The sequence below is a fragment of the Arachis stenosperma genome, chromosome 4 (genome assembly GCF_014773155.1).
Source record: "Arachis stenosperma cultivar V10309 chromosome 4, arast.V10309.gnm1.PFL2, whole genome shotgun sequence".
NCBI lineage: Eukaryota > Viridiplantae > Streptophyta > Magnoliopsida > Fabales > Fabaceae > Arachis > Arachis stenosperma.
In genome coordinates, this window is record NC_080380.1 from 89,129,477 (window position 1) to 89,146,160 (window position 16,684).

Here is a 16,684-nt window from a genome sequence, read left to right on the forward strand (position 1 = left end):
CCAAATTCCTAATGGAGGATCTTGTTTCAGTCATGAAACTTTGAGTGGTTTTGATTAGATCAGAGACCATGGTTGCTAAGTCAGAGGGGTTCTGCTTAGAACTCTCTGTCTGTTGCTGAGAAGATGATGGAAAAGGCTTGCCATTGCTAAACCTGTTTCTTCCACCATTATTGTTGTTGAAACCTTGTTGAGGTCTCTCTTGATTCTTCCATGAGAAATTTGGGTGATTTCTCCATGAAGAATTATAGGTGTTTCCATAGGGTTCTCCTAGGTAATTCACCTCTTCCATTGAAGGGTTCTCAGGATCATAAACTTCTTCTTCAGAGGAAGCATCCTTAGTACTGCTTGGTGCATTTTGCATTCCAGACAGACTTTGAGAAATCAAATTGACTTGTTGAGTCAATATCTTATTCTGAGCCAATATGGCATTCAGAGTGTCAATCTCAAGAACTCCTTTCTTCTGATTAGTCCCATTGTTCACAGGATTCCTTTCAGAAGTGTACATGAATTGGTTATTTGCAACCATTTCAATTAGCTCTTGAGCTTCTGCAGGCGTCTTCTTCAAATGAAGAGATCCTCCAGCAGAGCTATCCAAAGACATCTTGGATAGTTCAGAGAGACCATCATAGAAAATACCTATGATGCTCCATTCAGAAAGCATGTCTGAGGGACACTTTCTGATTAATTGTTTGTATCTTTCCCAAGCTTCATAGAGGGATTCACCATCCTTCTGTCTGAAGGTTTGGACTTCCACTCTAAGCTTACTCAATTTTTGAGGTGGAAAGAGCTTTGCCAAGAAGGCATTGACTAGCTTTTCCCATGAGTCCAGGCTTTCTTTAGGTTGTGAGTCCAACCATGTCCTAGCTCTGTCTCTTACAGCAAAAGGGAATAGCATAAGTCTGTAGACCTCAGGGTCTACCCCATTAGTCTTGACAGTGTCACAGATTTGCAAGAATTCAGCTAAGAACTGATGAGGATCTTCCAATGGAAGTCCATGGAACTTGCAATTCTGTTGCATTAGAGAAACTAATTGAGGCTTAAGCTCAAAGTTGTTTGCTCCAATGGCAGGGATAGAGATGCTTCTCCCATAGAAGTCAGGAGTAGGTGCAGTAAAGTCACCCAGCACCTTCCTTGCATTGTTGTTGTTTTCGGCTGCCATGGGTTCTTCTTCTTTGAAGATTCTTGTCAGGTCCTCTATAGAGAATTGTGCTTTAGCTTCTGGTGCACGAAATTGCAATCACACTTTTTGCAATCCGCACAACTAACCAGTAAGTGCACTGGGTCGTCCAAGTAATACCTTACGTGAGTAAGGGTCGATCCCACGGAGATTATTTTTGTTGAAATGAACTATATTTGTTTTATTAATCTTAGTCAGGAAGCCAATAAGATTATTTGGATTTAATTGTAAGAAGTAAAAGTGTCTGGAATTATTAGAAAAATAAAAGAGAATCAAATTGTTACTTGTTGTGCAGTAATGAGAAAGATGTTGGAGTTTTGGAGATGCTTTGTCCTTTGAATTTCTACTTTTTCTTGAAATCCTCTTCCCACACGCAAGGTCCCTTCCATGGCAAGCTCTATGTAGGGTGTCACCATTGTCAATGGCTACCTCCCTTCCTCTCAGTGAAAACGTTCCTATGCTCTGTCACAGCACGGCTAATCATCTGTCGGTTCTCAATCAGGTTGGAATAAAATCCATTGATCCTTTTGCGTCTGTCACTAACACCCAGCCTTCAGGAGTTTGAAGCTCGTCACAGTCATTCAATCCCAGAATCCTACTCGGAATACCACGGACAAGGTTTAGACTTTCCGGATTCTCATGAATGCCGCCATCAATCTGGCTTATACCACGAAGATTCTGATTAAGGAATCTAAGAGATACTCATTCAATCTGATGTAGAACGGAGGTGGTTGTCAGGCACACGTTCATGGATTGAGGAAGGTGATGAGTGTCACGGATCATCACCTTCTCCTTAATTAAGCGCGAATGAACATCTTAGATAAGAACAAGCGTGTTTGAATGGAAAACAAGGTAATTGTATTAATTCATCGAGACGCTGCAGAGCTCCTCACCCCCAACAATGGAGTTTAGAGACTCATGCCGTCAAAAAGTATGTAATTCAGATCTGAAAATGTCATGAGGTCCAAGAAATGTCTGTAAAAGTTGTTTAAATAGTAAACTAGTAACCTAGGTTTACAGAAAATGAATAAACTAAGATAATTGGTGCAGAAATCCACTTCTGGGGCCCACTTGGTGTGTGCTGGGGCTGAGATTAAAGCTATCCACGAGTAGAGGCCTTTCTTGGCGTTAAACTCCAGGTTATGACGTTTTTCTGGCGTTTAACTCCAGACAGCAGCATGAACTTGGCGTTCAACGCCAAGTTACGTCGTCTATCCTTGCGCAAAGTATGGACTATTATATATTGCTGGAAAGCCCTGGATGTCTACTTTCCAACGCCGTTGAGAGCGCACCAATTGGACTCCTGTAGCTCCAGAAAATCCATTTCGAGTGCAGGGGAGGTCAGGATCCAACAGCATCAGCAGTCCTTTTTCAGCCTAAGTCAGATTTTTGCTCAGCTCCCTCAATTTCAGCCAGAAAATACCTGAAATCACAGAAAAATACACACACTCATAGTAAAGTCCAGAAATATGATTTTTGCTTAAAAACTAATAAAATTCTATTAAAAACTAATTAAAACATATTAAAATCTACATGAAATTACCCCAAAAAGCGTATAAAATATCCGCTCATCACAACACCAAACTTAAACTGTTGCTTGTCCTCAAGCAACTAGATAAATAAAATAGGCTTTAGCAAAATTTAAGAAGTAATAATATTTTAGAGTTTTAAATGAAGCTCATATTCTTATTAGATGAGCGGGGCTTGTAGCTTTTTGTTTCTGAACAGTTTTGGCATCCCCCTGTATCTTTAAATTTTCAGAATAATTGGCATCCTTAGGAACTCAGAATTCAGATGGTATTATTGACTCTCCTAGTGTAGTATGTTGATTCTTGAACACAGTTATTTTATGAGTCTTGGCTGTGGCCCTAAGCACTTTGTTTTCCAGTATTACCACCAGATACATAAATGCCACAGACACATAACTGGGTGAACCTTTTCAGATTGTGACTTAGCTTTGCTAAAGTCCCCAGTTAGTGGTGTCCAGAGCTCTTAAGCACACTCTTTTGCTTTGGATCACGACTTTAACCACTCAGTCTCAAGCTTGTAACTTGGACCTGCATGCCACAAGCATATGGTTAGGGACAGCTTGGTTTAGCCGCTTAGGCCTGGATTTTATTTCCTTGGGCCCTCCTATCCATTGATGCTCAAAGCCTTGGATCCCCTTTTTACTCTTGGCTAGTGCTCATGGCTTTTTTTTTTTTTTTTGAACTGCTTTTTCTTGCTTCAAGAATCAATTTCATGATTTTTCAGATCATCAATAATATTTTTCGTGTTCCTCATCCTTTCAGGAGCCAATATTCATCAAATTCAAGGTACAATTTATGCACTGTTCAAGCATTCATTCAGAGAACAAAAAGTATTGCCACCACATATAATTAATAATAGTCTTTATTACTAAGAACTCATAAATATAGATTACTTCTTTATTCTAAAAAAAGATTCTACTGCTTTATTTATGCCTGATGATGATGAGAAAAATAAATTACAGCTTAATTGGGAATAAAATCAAAATAGATAAACTAAATATCTCCTAAGGTAAATTTCTATAATTATCCTATCACTAAGTTAAAAGCAGGAAAAGAAAAAATTTTGGAACTCAGCAACCTGTTGTTTTGAGGAGTAGGTGCTCCTCTAATATGTGTGGTGCTTTTTCATGGATTAATCTTTTGGCGCTTCAGCTCCCTTAGATCACGCCCTTGCTCCTCCTGTTCCTTGAGCAGTTTGCAAATCATGCTACTTTGATTATTCTGCTCTTCCTTTATTTGATCCATAGCTTCTTGCAATCTGGAGATAGAAGCCTCAAGATGTTCCCAGTATTCGAATTGGGGCAGTTCTGGGAGAGCTTCTTGTGCCCTTCTCTTGGTTGGATCATCTTGTTGCTGTTGTCTGACCATTGATGTTCCAGTAATGGGCTTTTCAATTAGGATATATTCAGTTATTCCCATCTTTACTCCAGCATCTTTGCAAAGCATAGAAATTAGGCTTGGATAAGCCAATTTGGCGTCCTTAGAGTTCCTGTTTGCTATTTTGTATAGCTCACATGAGATCAGCTGATGGACTTCTACCTCTTTTCCCAACATGATGCAGTGAATCATGACAGCTCTTTTGATGGTTACTTCAGAACGGTTGCTGGTGGGCAATATGGAACGCCCAATGAAATCCAGCCAGCCTCTGGCTACTGGTTTTAGATCTTCCCTTTTTAGTTGAACTGGGACGCCAGTCGTGCTGGTAGTCCACTTGGTTCCAGGGATGCATATATCCTCCAGAATCTTGTCTAACCCTTTATTGACCCTCATCATTCTCCTATTAAAGGAGTCTGGGTCATCTTTCAGTTGAGGAATCTTGAATATCTCCCTGATCTTGTCAGAATTGGTATGAATGATTTTTCCTCTGACTACGGTCTTATGGTCAAAGAGAGCAGCTCCAATGATTCTTTGCCTTTCTGTCTGCCATAGATTAGCATAAAATTCCTAAACCATGTTCTTCCCCACTTTCGTTTCAGGATTGGCCAGAATTTCCCAATTCCTGTTTCAAATTTGCTCTTGGATCTCCGGATATTCATCTTCTTTCAGATCGAATCTGACTTCCGGGATCACTGATCTGTGACTCATTATCTTGTAGTAATGGTCTGAATGTTCTTTAGTTAAGAACTTCCCTTGATTCCAAAGTGGCTTTGGAGTGCTTTCTTTCTTGCCTTTTGGGTTGGGTTGTTTCCCTTTAGGGGCCATGATCAATAGACACAATAGTTTTTGTGATCACGGTTAAAACACACCAAACTTAGAGCTTTGCTTGTCCTCAAGCAAAAGAGAAGAAAGAAGAGGGATAGGAGGAGAGCAATGTGGAATTGTGATGATGAGGAGGGCGCCGAATTACAAGATATAGGGAGGGGGTGGGTAATTTTCGAAAAATAAGAAAGAGATAAGATAGAAGATATGATTTTAAAAGATATGATCAGAAAAAGATATAATTTTTTAAAAGAGAAAGATATGAATCATATAAAAAAAATAGATTTGAATTTTTAATTTTGAAAAAGATATTTTTAAAGAGATGATTGAGTTTTGAAAACAAAATTTAAAGAGTTTGATTGGATTGAAAATTAATTTGTCTTTATGGATTAAGATATATCTAAAATATTGGCAACATTGGATTTTAGAAATTAGGATAAAAATTTTTGGAATTGAAAGTGATAATTTGAAATATGTTTATGCAAGAAATCATGAATTGAAACATAAAAATTTTGAAAAATTATGAAGAAAAAACGAATTGTACCTCCTCCCATCATCCTGGCGTTGAACGCCCACATGGTGCATGTTTTGGGCGTTCAACGCCCACATGTTGCTTCTCCTGGGCGTTCAACGCCCATCTGGTGCTTCTTTCTGGCGTTGAACGCCAGAAAGTCCTTCGTCACTGGGCATTTTTCTGAACGCCCAGGATGCTAGCAGACTGGCGTTAAACGCCCAGAAGGTGCATCTTTCTGGCGTTTAACGCCCAGAAGATGCTCCTTTCTGGCGTTTAACGCCCAGATGGCTACCCTTACTGGCGTTAAACGCCCAGTGGGTGCTTCTTTTGGGCGTTTGACGCCAAAAGTGTTTCTTACTGACTTTTTCACGCCAGTAAGCTTCCAATTTCCTGTATAACTCTGTGAATCCAACCAATTGCTATTTTACCTTGAAGAGATTTGGACATATACTTGTAAAAAAAAAATTTATATAATTAGTAAATATACTTTGTAAATGGCTGGGTTGCCTCCCAGCAAGCGCTTCTTTTAATGTCATTAGCTGGACTATCACTGATCTTCAATTAAGTCTCAGTCTTGAGCATTCTTGCTCGAAATTACCTTCAAGATAGTGTTTAACTCTTTGTCCATTAACAATGAACTTTTTGTTAGAGTCACTATCCTAAAGTTCTATGTATCCATATGGTGATACGCTTGTAATTACATATGGACCTCTCCACCAGGATTTTAATTTCCCAGGGAATAATTTGAGCCTTGAATTAAATAACAGAACTTTCTGTCCTGGCTCAAAGACTCTGGATGACAATTTCTTATCATGCCATCTTTTTGCTTTCTCCTTGTAAATTTTTGCATTTTCGAAAGCATTGAGTCTAAATTCCTCTAGCTCATTTAACTGGAGTAATCGTCTTTCTCCAGCTAACTTGGCATCAAGGTTCAGGAATCTGGTTGCCCAGTAGGCCTTGTGTTCCAGTTCCACTGGCAAGTGACACGCCTTTCCATACATAAGCTGGTATGGAGAGGTCCCTATAGGGGTCTTAAATGCTGTTCTGTATGCCCACAGAGCATCATCCAAGCTTCTTGCCCAATCCTTTCTACGGTTAATTACAGTCCGTTCCAGGATTCTTTTGAGTTCTCTATTTGAGACTTCAGCTTGCCCATTAGTTTGTGGGTGATATGGAGTAGCTACCCTGTGGTTGACTCCATAACGTACCAGAGCAGAGTAAAGCTGTTTATTACAGAAATGAGTGCCCCCATCACTGATTAACACTCTAGGGATACCAAATCTGCTGAAGATATGTTTCTGGAGGAATTTCAACACTGTTTTAGTGTCATTGGTGGGTGTTGCAATAGCCTCCACCCATTTGGATACATAATCCACTGCCACCAGAATATAAGTGTTTGAGTATGATGGTGGGAAAGGTCCCATGAAGTCAATACCCCATACATCAAACAACTCAATCTCCAAGATTCCTTGTTGAGGCATGGCGTAACTGTGAGGTAGGTTGTCTGATCTTTGGCAACTGTCACAATTAAGCACAAATGCTCGGGAGTCTTTATAGAGAGTAGGCCAGTAGAAGCCACTTTGGAGGACTCTTGTGGCTGTTCGCTCACTTCCAAAATGTCCTCCATACTGTGATCCATGGCAATGCCAAAGGATCTTCTGTGCTTCCTCTTTAGGCACACATCTACGGATTACTCCGTCTGCACATCTCTTGAAGAGATATGGTTCATCCCAAAGATAGTACTTTGCATCTGTGATTAATTTCTTTGATTGCACCCTACTGTACTCTTTGGGTATGAATCTCACTGCCTTGTAGTTTGCAATGTCTGCAAACCATGGCACTTCCTGGATGGCAAACAGTTGCTCATCCGGAAAGGTTTCAGAGATCTCAGTGAGAGGGGGGGACGCCCCTTCCACTGGTTCTATTCGGGACAGGTGATCTGCTACTTGATTTTCTGTCCCTTTTTTGTCTCTTATTTCTATATCAAACTCTTGCAGAAGCAACACCCATCTGATGAGTCTGGGTTTTGAATCCTGCTTTGTGAGTAGATATTTAAGAGCAGCATGATCAGTATACACAATCACTTTTGATCCTACTAAATAGGACCTGAATTTGTCAATGGCGTAAACCACTGCAAGTAGTTCTTTTTCTGTGGTTGTGTAATTCTTCTGTGCATCATTTAGAACATTGCTGGCATAGTAAATGACGTGCAGAAGCTTGTCATGCCTTTGTCCCAACACTGCACCAATGGCATGGTCACTGGCATCACACATCAATTCAAATGGTAATGTCCAGTCTGGTGCAGAGATGATTGGTGCTGTAACCAATTTAGCTTTCAGAGTCTCAAATGCCTGCAGACACTCTTTATCAAAGATAAATGGCGTGTCAGCAGCTAGCAGGTTGCTCAGAGGTTTGGCAATTTTTGAAAAATCCTTTATAAACCTCCTATAGAATCCTGCATGCCCCAGAAAGCTTCTGATTGCCTTAACATTGGCAGGTGGTGGTAATTTTTCAATTACCTCTACTTTAGCTTGGTCCACCTCTATCCCCTTGTTCGAGATTTTGTGCCCAAGGACAATTCCTTCAGTCACCATAAAGTGACACTTTTCCCAGTTTAAAACCAGGTTAGTCTCTTGGTATCTTTTCAGAACAAGTGCTAAGTGGTTAAGGCAGGAGCTGAATGAGTCTCCAAATACTGAAAAGTCATCCATGAAGACTTCCAGGAATTTTTCCACCATATCAGAGAAAATTGAGAGCATGCACCTCTGAAAAGTTGCAGGTGCATTGCACAGGCCAAATGGCATCCTTCTGTATGCAAATACTCCGGATGGGCAGGTGAATGCCGTTTTCTCCTGATCCTGGGGATCTACTGCAATTTGATTATAGCCTGAATATCCATCCAGGAAGCAGTAGTATTCATGACCTGCTAGTCTTTCTAGCATTTGGTCTATGAATGGTAAAGGAAAATGATCCTTTCTGGTGGCTGTATTGAGCCTTCTATAATCAATACACATACGCCACCCTGTAACTGTTCTTGTTGGAACCAGTTCATTTTTTTCATTATGAATTACTGTCATGCCACCCTTCTTAGGGACAACTTGGACAGGGCTCACCCAGGGGCTGTCAGAAATAGGATAAATAATCCCAGCCTCTAGTAATTTAGTGACCTCTTTCTGCACCACTTCTTTCATAGCTGGATTCAGCCGCCTTTGTGGTTGAACCACTGGCTTGGCATCATCCTCCAGCAAGATTTTGTGCATGCATCTGGCTGGGCTAATGCCCTTAAGATCACTAATGGACCACCCAAGAGCTGTCTTGTGCGTCCTTAGCACTTGAATTAGTGCTTCCTCTTCCTGTGGCTCTAAGGTAGAGCTTATAATTACAGGAAAGGTTTCACCTTCTCCCAGAAATGCATATTTTAGGGAAGGTGGTAATGGTTTGAGCTCGGGTTTAGGAGGTTTCTCCTCTTCCTGAGGGATTTTCAGAGGTTCCACTATTTTCTCTGATTCCTCCAGATCAGGCTGGACGTCTTTAAAGATGTCCTCTAGCTCTGATTCGAGACTCTCAGCCATATTGACCTCTCTTACCAGAGAGTCAATAATATCAACACTCATGCAGTCATTTGGGTGTCTGGATGTTGCATTGCTTTGACAACATTCAACTTGAACTCCTCCTCATTGACTCTCAAGGTTACTTCTCCTTTTTGGACGTCAATGAGGGTTCGGCCAGTTGCTAGGAAAGGTCTTCCTAGAATGAGAGTTGCACTCTTGTGCTCCTCCATTTCCAGCACCACAAAGTCAGTAGGAAAGGCAAATGGCCCAACCTTGACAATCATGTCCTCAATCACGCCTGATGGGTATTTAATGGAGCCATCAGCAAGTTGAAGACATATCCTGGTTGGTTTGATTTCTTCAGTTAAACCAAGCTTTCTGATAGTAGATGCAGGTATTAGATTGATACTTGCCCCAAGATCACATAAAGCTTGCTTGGTGCAAGTCCCCTCTAATGTGCATGGTATCATAAAGCTCCCAGGATCTTTAAGCTTCTCAGGCAAGCTTTTCAGAATGACTGCACTGCATTCTTCAGTGAGGTAAACTTTTTCAGTTTCCCTCCAATCCTTCTTATGACTTAAGATCTCTTTCATGAACTTAGCATAAGAGGGTATTTGCTCAAGTGCTTCTGCAAACGGAATCTTTATTTCAAGAGTCCTGAGATAGTCTGCAAAGCGGGCAAATTGCTTATCTTGTTCCGCTTGGCGGAGTTTTTGAGGATAAGGCATTTTGGCTTTGTATTCCTCAACCTTAGTTGCTGCAGGTTTATTACCTACAGAAGTGGGTTGGGAAGCCTTTTTAGAAAGGTCAGTACTTGTATGTGACTGATTCCCTACTGGCATTTGAATGCCAGTGGTGGGAGCTGGAGTGGCGTTAGACGCCACTTCCTTGTTTGTTACTGGCGTTTGAACGCCAGAACCATGCTCCCCTTGGGCGTTCAACGCCGGATCCATGCTTGTTTCTGGCGTTGAACGCCAGGAATGAGCATGGTCTGGGCGTTCAGCGCTAGCTTTGTTCCTTTCTGGGCTCTGATTGTCCTCAGAAGGATTTTGAGTATCCTCTTGTTCATTTCTTGGTTTCCTGCTGCTTTGAAGTGAGGTATTTAATGTTTTCCCACTTCTTAATTGAACTGCTTGGCATTCTTCTGTTATTTGTTTTGACAGTTGCTTTTCTGTCTGCTTTAATTGTACTTCCATGTTCCTGTTAGCCATTCTTGTTTCCTGTAATATTTCCTTGAATTCGGCTAGCTGCTGAGTTAGAAAATCTAATTGCTGATTGAATTCATTAGCCTGATCCACTGGACTGAGTTCTGCAGTTGCTGTTTTAGCTTTTTCTTTCATAGAGGATTCACTGCTTAGGTACAGATGCTGATTTCTGGCAACTGTATCAATAAGCTCTTGAGCTTCTTCAATTGTTTTTCTCATGTGTATAGATCCACCAGCTGAGTGGTCTAGAGAAATCTGAGCTTTTTCTGTAAGCCCATAGTAGAAGATGTCTAATTGCACCCATTCTGAAAATATTTCAGAGGGACATTTTCTTAGCATCTCTCTGTATCTCTCCCAGGCATCATAAAGAGATTCATTATCTCCTTGTTTGAAGCCTTGGATGCTTAGCCTTAGCTGTGTCATCCGTTTGGGAGGGAAATAGTGATTCAGGAATTTTTCTGACAGCTGTTTCCATGTTTTTATGCTGCTCTTAGGCTGGTTATTTAACCACCTCTTAGCTTGATCTTTTACAGCAAATGGAAACAGTAATAATATGTAGACATCCTGATCTACTTCCTTATCATGTACTGTATCAGCAATTTGCAGAAATTGTGCCAGAAACTCTGTAGGTTCTTCATGTGGAAGACCAGAATACTGGCAGTTTTGCTGCACCATGATAATGAGCTGAGGATTCAGCTCAAAGCTACTAACTCCAATGGAGGGTATACAGATACTACTCCCATATGAAGCAGTAGTGGGGTTAGCATATGACCCCAGAGTCCTCTTGGACTGTTCATTCCTACTTGCTTCCATACTGGATCACAAGGGATAATTTATATGTTGATAATTATTTATTTTATAGTTGTGGAATAAATAAAAATGGAAAATATATAAAAAATATTTTGAAAATATTTTGTGAAAAAAAAATTTTTCGAAAAAAAAAATTGAAATTAAAATTTGAATTTTATATTAAAAATTTCGAAAATATAGTTTTTAAAAAAAAGTTAGAAAATAAATTTTTTTTGAATTTTGAATTTTTATGATGAAAGAGAAAAACACACAAAAGACACAAGACTTAAAATTTTTTTAGATCTAGTGCTCCTTATTTTCGAAAATTTTTGGAGGGAAAACACAAAGGAACACCAAACTTAAAAATTTTAAGATCAAGACACAAGAAAAACTCAAGAACACCTTGAAGATTCACAAGAACACCAAGAACAAAAGAAAGAACACCAAACTTAAAATTTTTAGAAAACTTTAAGAAAATTTTCGAAAATTATAAAGAGATTAACAAGAAAACACCAAACTTAAAGTTTGGCACAAGATTCAATCCAAGAAAAATTATTTTTGAAAAAGGTTCCAAAGGGTATAACCAATTATCAAGAACAACTTAAAGATCAAGGAAGAACCAAGAACACTAACACGAAATTTTCAAAGAAAGTATAAAATATGCAATTAACACCAAACTTAGAACAAGACACTAAACTCACGAAAATTTAACAATTAATAAAGAAAAATAATATTTTTGAAAAGAAATTTTTGAAAAGAAACTATCCTATCAAAATTTGATGACTCTATAACAATAAAAATAATAAAAATAAATTATTCCTAATCTAAGAAATAAAATAAACCTTTAGTTGTTCAAACTCAAATAATCCCCGGCAACGGCGCCAAAAACTTGGTGCACGAAATTGCAATCACACTTTTTGCAATCCGCACAACTAACCAGCAAGTGCACTGGGTCGTCCAAGTAATACCTTACGTGAGTAAGGGTCGATCCCACGGAGATTATTTTTGTTGAAATGAACTATATTTATTTTATTAATCTTAGTCAGGAAGCCAATAAGATTATTTGGATTTAATTGTAAGAAGTAAAAGTGTCTGGAATTATTAGAAAAATAAAAGAGAATCAAATCGTTACTTGTTGTGCAGTAATGAGAAAGATGTTGGAGTTTTGGAGATGCTTTGTCCTTTGAATTTCTACTTTTTCTTGAAATCCTCTTCCCACACGCAAGGTCCCTTCCATGGCAAGCTCTATGTAGGGTGTCACCGTTGTCAATGGCTACCTCCCTTCCTCTCAGTGAAAACGTTCCTATGCTCTGTCACAGCACGGCTAATCATCTGTCGGTTCTCAATTAGGTTGGAATAAAATCCATTGATCCTTTTGCGTCTGTCACTAACGCCCAGCCTTCAGGAGTTTGAAGCTCGTCACAGTCATTCAATCCCAGAATCCTACTCGGAATACCACGGACAAGGTTTAGACTTTCCGGATTCTCATGAATGCCGCCATCAATCTGGCTTATACCACGAAGATTCTGATTAAGGAATCTAAGAGATACTCATTCAATCTGATGTAGAACGGAGGTGGTTGTCAGGCACACGTTCATGGATTGAGGAAGGTGATGAGTGTCACGGATCATCACCTTCTCCTTAATTAAGCGCGAATGAACATCTTAGATAAGAACAAGCGTGTTTGAATGGAAAACAAGGTAATTGTATTAATTCATCGAGACGCTGCAGAGCTCCTCACCCCCAACAATGGAGTTTAGAGACTCATGCCGTCAAAAAGTATGTAATTCAGATCTGAAAATGTCATGAGGTCCAAGAAATGTCTGTAAAAGTTGTTTAAATAGTAAACTAGTAACCTAAGTTTACAGAAAATGAATAAACTAAGATAATTGGTGCAGAAATCCACTTCTGGGGCCCACTTGGTGTGTGCTGGGGCTGAGATTAAAGCTATCCACGAGTAGAGGCCTTTCTTGGCGTTAAACTCCAGGTTATGACGTTTTTCTGGCGTTTAACTCCAGACAGCAGCATGAACTTGGCGTTCAAAGCCAAGTTACGTCGTCTATCCTTGCGCAAAGTATGGACTATTATATATTGCTGGAAAGCCCTGGATGTCTACTTTCCAACGCCGTTGAGAGCGCGCCAATTGGACTCCTGTAGCTCCAGAAAATCCATTTCGAGTGCAGGGGAGGTCAGGATCCAACAGCATCAGCAGTCCTTTTTCAGCCTAAGTCAGATTTTTGCTCAGCTCCCTCAATTTCAGCCAGAAAATACCTGAAATCACAGAAAAATACACACACTCATAGTAAAGTCCAGAAATATGATTTTTGCTTAAAAACTAATAAAATTCTATTAAAAACTAATTAAAACATACTAAAATCTACATGAAATTACCCCAAAAAGCGTATAAAATATCCGCTCATCAGCTTCTCTTAGCTTTCGCTTCAAGGTCCTTTCAGGTTCAGGGTCAGCTTCAACAAGAATGCCTTTGTCTTTGTTCCTGCTCATATGAAAGAGAAGAGAACAAGAAAATATGGAATCCTCTATGTTACAGTATAGAGATTCTTTGAGGTGTCAGAGGAAAAGAAAAATGGAAGACAGAGGTAGAAAATTCGAACTTATCAAAGAAGATAGAGTTCGAATTTTGCATTAAGGAATAGTGTTAGTCCATAAATAGAAGGATGTGAGAAGAAGGGAAGTAATTTTCGAAAATTAAGTAAAAGATTTTGAAAACATTTTGAAAAACACTAATTGATTTTCGAAAACAAAAGTGGAAAAAAGATTTTGAAATTAGAAATTAAAAAGATTTGATTGAAAACTATTTTGGAAAAGATGTGATTAAAAAGATATGATTGAAAAGTTATGGTTTTAAAAAGATATGATTGAAAAGATATGATTTGAAAATAATTTTAAAAAGATTTGATTTTAAAAATTAATGACTTGCCTAACAAGAAAAGATATGAATCAAACATTAAACCTTTCTCAACAAAAAAGGCAACATACTTAAAATGTTGAATCAAATCATTAATTGTTAGTAAGTATCTTTGAAAAAGGAAAGAAATTGATTTTGAAAACATTTGATTGAAAAGATATGATTTGAAAAAGATTTGATTTTGAAAAACTTTGAAAACTTGAAAAAAAATTGATTTTGAAAACAAAATCCTCCCCCTTGTGCCATCCTGGCGTTAAACGCCCAGAATGGTGCACATTCTGGCGTTTAACGCCCAAAACTCTACCCTTTTGGGCGTTAAACGCCCAGCCAGGTACCCTGGCTGGCGTTTAAACGCCAGTCTGTCTTCTTCACTGGTCATTTTTGAATGCCCAGCTTTTTCTGTATAATTCCTCTGCAGTATGTTCTGAATCTTCAATTCTCTGTATTATTGACTTGAAAAGACACAAATTAAAAATATTTTTTTGGATTTTTAATAATGAGGAATAATCAAAATGCAACTAATAATCAAATAAACAATGCATGCAAGACACCAAACTTAGCAGTTTGTATACTACTGACACTAACAAGATGAGAATGCATATGAGAAACAACAAAAATACTCAAGTCAATAGAATTCAAAGATCAAAACAAGAGAATCATCAAGAACAACTTGAAGATTAATGAAGACACATGCATAAATTCGAAAAATGCAAGAAGAACAGAAACATGCAATTGACACCAAACTTAAAATGAGACACTAGACTTAAACAAGAAATATTTTTTTGTTTTTATGATTTTGTAATTTTTTGGATTTTTCGAAAATTAAGTGGAAGAAGAAAATAAAGGTATCAAAATTCTTAATGAGAATTCCAGGAATCATGCAATGTTAGTCTAAAGCTTTAGTCTAAAGGAATTAGACATTGCTAGCTAAGCTTCAGCAGGACATTGCATTCAAGAGCTAAATTGATGATGATAAATCAGCTTTGGTGATGATAAGAACATCACCTTGAAACACTAGAATTCATTCTTAAGAACTCTGAAGAAAAATAATACCTAATCTAAGCAACAAGATGAACCGTCAGTTGTCCATACACAAACAATCCCCGGCAACGGCGCCAAAAACTTGGTGCACGAAATTGTGATCAATACTTTTCACAGCTCAAATAATCCCCGGTAATGAATCCAAAAACTTGGTGTTCAATACCATGGCATAAACACAACTTCGCACAACTAACCAGCAAGTGCACTGGGTAGTCCAAGTAATACCTTACGCGAGTAAAGATCGATCCCACGGAGATTGTTGGTATGAAGCAAGCTATGGTCACCTTGTAAATCTCAGTCAGGCAGACTCAAATGGGTATAGATGATGAATAAAACAAAGATAAAGATAGAGATACTTATGTATATCATTGATGAGAGCTTCAGATAAGCGTATGAAGATGCCTTCCCTTCCGTCTCTCTGCTTTCCTACAGTCTTCATCCAATCCTTCTTACTCCTTTCCATGGCAAGCTCATGTAGGGTTTCACCGTTGTCAGTGGCTACCTCCCATCCTCTCAGTGAAAACGTTGCCTATGCTCTGTCACAGCATGGGTAATCAGCTGTCGGTTCTCGGTCAGGCCGGAATAAAATCCATCGATTCTTTTGCGTCTGTCACTAACGCCCCGCCTGCTAGGAGTTTGAAGCGCGTCACAGTCATTCAATCATTGAATCCTACTCAGAATACCACAGACAAGGTTAGACCTTCCGGATTCTCTTGAATGCTGCCATCAGTTCTCGCCTATACCACGAAGATTCCGATTAAAGAATCCAAGAGATATTCACTAGAGCCTCGTATGCTTGTAGAACAAGAGTGGTTGTCAGTCACCTTGTTCATAGGTGAGAATGGTGATGAGTGTCACGGATCATCACATTCATCAAGTTGAAGAACAAGTGATATCTTGGACAAAGAACAAGCGGAATTGAATAGAAGAACAATAGTAATTGCATTAATACTCGAGGTACAGCAGAGCTCCACACCTTAATCTATGGTGTGTAGAAACTCCACCATTGAAAATACATAAGAACAAAAGTGATCATTGGTTTCGGCCCCAAAGAGGGAACCAGAAGAACCAAGATGAAAATACAATAGTAAAAGGTCTTACTTATAGGAAACTAGTAGCTTAAGAATTACAAAGGTGAGTAAAAGACATAAAAATCCACTTCCGGGCCCACTTGGTGTGTGCTTGGGCTGAGCAATGAAGCATTTTTCGTGTAGAGACTCTTCTTGGAGTTAAACGCCAGCTTTTATGCCAGTTTGGGCGTTTAACTCCCATTTAGGTGCCAGTTCCGGCGTTTAACGCTGGAAATTCTGAGGGTGACTTTGGACGCCGGTTTGGGCCATCAAATCTTGGGCAAAGTATGGACTATCATATATTGCTGGAAAGCCCAGGATGTCTACTTTCCAACGCCGTTGAGAGCGCGCCAATTGGGATTCTGTAGCTCCAGAAAATCTACTTCGAGTGCAGGGAGGTCAGAATCCAACAGCATCTGCAGTCCTTTTCAGTCTCTGGATCAGATTTTTGCTCAGGTCCCTCAATTTCAGCCAGAAAATACCTGAAATCACAGAAAAACACACAAACTCATAGTAAAGTCCAGAAAAGTGAATTTTAACTAAAAACTAATAAAAATATACTAAAAACTAACTAGATCATACTAAAAACATACTAAAAACAATGCCAAAAAGCGTATAAATTATCCGCTCATCAAGAAACTTCATCAAATCCCTCCGAATGCTACCTAAAATAAATAAAA

General features: G+C 39.0%; 1 non-coding gene across 1 annotated transcript; it reads left to right on the plus strand.

Annotated features, from left to right (window-relative positions):
- Positions 1-655: 655 nt before the first annotated feature.
- LOC130977671 (small nucleolar RNA R71) lies at positions 656-763 on the plus strand. Its single transcript, XR_009085354.1, has one exon. It is a non-coding gene; the product is annotated as a small nucleolar RNA R71 (small nucleolar RNA).
- The last annotated feature ends 15,921 nt before the right edge of the window (positions 764-16,684 follow it).